We start from the raw sequence: 2,912 nt of genomic DNA, 5'->3' as shown, positions 1-2,912 counted from the left end.
TGGGGCCCGCGGGCGGCGGGGGCGGGGAGCCCAGACCGCGGTGGAGAGGTGGAGGGCGTCCCTGGTCTTCGGCGTCCGGCAAGCAGTTCAGCTGTCTGCTTTCTGGCAGCAGGCCTTCGGGTCGGGCGTCTCTGTCGGTGACTGCCGCTTCAGTTCTCCCGTTGTGGCCGCGAGTCGGGTGAGTCTCGGGAGTCCAGGCCGTTCGGAACTTGGTCCGTTGTTCCTCCTCAGGTCCCCTGACGGGGCGTCCCGCCGAGCCCCTTCCTGCCGCCCGTCGGCCCCCGGAGGTGGGGACCGGGAAGACCCGGCTGCCACAGGCCCACAGCCGGGCTCCTGCGCTGGGGAGGCTGCGAGTGAGGTGGCTGGGCGCTCGCTGGAACACGCTGGTGGCCGAGACAGGCCTTGGGCGTCGTTCGGAGTTGGAATAAGCCCGCCACTCACTGGCTGGTGACCTTGGGCGGGCTCCTCCCGTCCCGGAGCCGGGGCCTCCTCGCCGGTAGAATGGGCCTTGCGGAATGGAGCCGTCAACACAGGGTTTGACACGATGAGCGCCCAATAAAGTTTTGTTACTGTTGTTTATCTAGCAATTGAGAATTTGCGGGTAGAAAACGGGGGTCGTTCACGCACGTCTCAGCTGCAGTGCCCTGTGATGTGAGAACCCACTAAGAGCCCCGTCAGTACACTTTACTCTTTTTTTCTCCTTTAATACTTTTTTTTTTCCCCCCAGGAAAGTAACACATTCACCTTTGTTTTCTTGGGTTTAAAGATCAGGCGTTTTATGTAGAGTCTTAAGTAAATCAGTTTTTGAAGTCTTCATTTAAAACCTTAAAGGCATGGGAGTTTTCGATGGGAAAGGAATTTTTTTATGTTGTGATGCCATTCGTATCTCCTCTCCTCTATATACATGGCTTTTGCACTTGTTTACTTGATTTAAAATGAGTTTCTTTTTCATCCTTTTCCTACTGCATTGAGGCCTGAACTAGTTGTCAATTTCTGACATTCAACGAACATCGATTGGGCATTTACCATGTGCATTTGCAAGAATGCTCCCTCACGAGCCTGTGCGTTTCTTGAGATGTATGAACGGGTATTTTCCTCTGAAATTCGCATGATTCTGGCAGAATGCTTGGCACCTTGTAAGTCCTGGTAATGTTTATTCAGGGAAAGCTGCGAGGGCGCATTCACTGAGAAACTGGTGGAAGTCAGAGTAGTTAAGCCCTTCTCCCCAGGCAGCCCCCCGGTCCCTCCCAGAAGCAGCCTGGAATGGAGTCTACAGTGCCAGCCAGCTCCAGTCACTTTCTTAGTGGTATCGGTTTAGAATTGGTCCTTTGATAAGTCGCTGTGATAAGTGGAAGTGGGCAGGGGAGGCAGTCCCCGACCGTGTCTGCCACCTCTGCTGCGGTATGGCTCATAGTTTGAAAAGTTGAAAAATAATTATTTAATACCAGGGCCGAAATGTAGGCTTTAAAAATGTTTTATGTTATTTATATATATATATATATATATATATATATATATATATATATATATTTTTTTTTTTTTTTTAAATTTTATTTTGAGACGGCGTCTTGCTTTGTCGCCCAGGCTGGAGTGCAGTGGCGCGATCTCGGCTCACTGCAACCTCCACCTCCCAGGTTCTAGTGATTCTCGTGCCTCAGCCTCCTGAGTAGCTAGGGTTACAGGCCACGCCCGGCTAATTTTTGTATTTTTAGTAGAGACGGGGATTCACCATGTTGGCCTGACCTCAAGTGATCTGCCTGCGTCGGCCTCCCAAAGTGCTGGGATTACAGGCGTGAGCCACCGCGCCTAGCCTAAAAAAAATATATTTTAGAAAGCGGAGTTTACAGCTTACAGTTTTTTTCTGGAGAACAGATTCTTCAGACTTCTAACAACAGACTTTTCTGGCCTTGTTTTTTGCTTATTTTGCAGTAACATTAGAAATTACAACTGTAGTGTAAATTTCCCGTGCAGCCGCACAATAGGAAAATCTTTCTAAAGAAAAGCCAACTGGCATTAAAATACAGGGTTCTTCCTTGTGGTTATAGATTTGCTGAAGTGAGTTATTGGAATGCTTACCCGTTTTCTTTATACTAGAGTTAATACAGCGTTGGCTCTTGATTTATTTTCTAAAATTCTGCCACCTGGTGGTTGAAATCTGTCTTAGACTACTCTTGAGGAAAATTGTACCTCAGAGTCAGTAGACTCTGGTTGAAGGAGTGAGTAAAATAAAGCTGTAAGTTTTATATCTTCACTAAGAGTACCCTACCGCTTCTACCCTCCCAGCTTACTCCTCAGGAAAGGTTAAAATTGCCCTTGTGGGCCCCTTAGCTAGCTATCAAAACACATTTGACAGCTGAAAATTTTCAGGAATTTTTCAGTGGACTGTTTTGGTATCGTGTGCATACACAGTGGATGGGGCTGGATTGAGGAGGGAGGTGGTGGAATCGTGACAAATTTACCCTTTTGATGTTTTCTTAAATGCCATTGTAAAGATGAGACTGACAAACTGGTGGAAGTCAGAGTAGTTAAGACTTTCTCCCGTGGCAGCCGCTGGGGTCGCTCCTAGGAGCAGCCTGGCATGAGGTCTGCACTGGAATTAAATATTACTCTATTCAAATAATAACAGTTTGAATGGAATTTATCCCTCTCTATCTCACTGGAAATATCCAAGAAGGAGGTCTTATGTTCCTTTCACTTTGGTTTCCACCATGCTGCTGATGTTCATAATTATTATTTTTTGAGATGGAGTCTCACTCTGTTGCGCAGGCTAGAGTGTAGGTGGTGCCATCTCGGCTCACTGCAACCTCTGCCTCCAGGGCTGAAGCGATTCCTCTGCCTCAGCCTCCCAAGTAGCTGGATTACAGGCCCCCACCACCACGTCCAGCGAATTTTTGTATTTTTAGTAGAGGCTG

The 2,912-nt window shown here is 47.9% G+C and overlaps 1 protein-coding gene across 5 annotated transcripts in view; it reads left to right on the top strand.

The window, feature by feature from the left end:
* Positions 1-2,912, top strand: part of CMC2 (C-X9-C motif containing 2) — a 64,880-nt gene that overhangs the window by 30,042 nt on the left and 31,926 nt on the right. For 2 of the 5 annotated variants that reach the window (XM_063612475.1, XM_063612471.1), the window contains exon 1: positions 38-178. The exons of the other annotated variants lie outside the window; for them this stretch is intronic. The gene's annotated coding sequence lies outside the window, so the exon portion shown is untranslated. Of the gene's footprint in view, positions 1-37; positions 179-2,912 lie in introns of those variants that run through there. 5 annotated transcript variants of the gene reach the window in all.

This window comes from Symphalangus syndactylus, chromosome 11, assembly GCF_028878055.3.
Source record: "Symphalangus syndactylus isolate Jambi chromosome 11, NHGRI_mSymSyn1-v2.1_pri, whole genome shotgun sequence".
Lineage (NCBI taxonomy): Eukaryota > Metazoa > Chordata > Mammalia > Primates > Hylobatidae > Symphalangus > Symphalangus syndactylus.
Note: the sequence above shows the minus strand (reverse complement) of the source record. Positions and strands in the feature narration are given on the sequence as shown.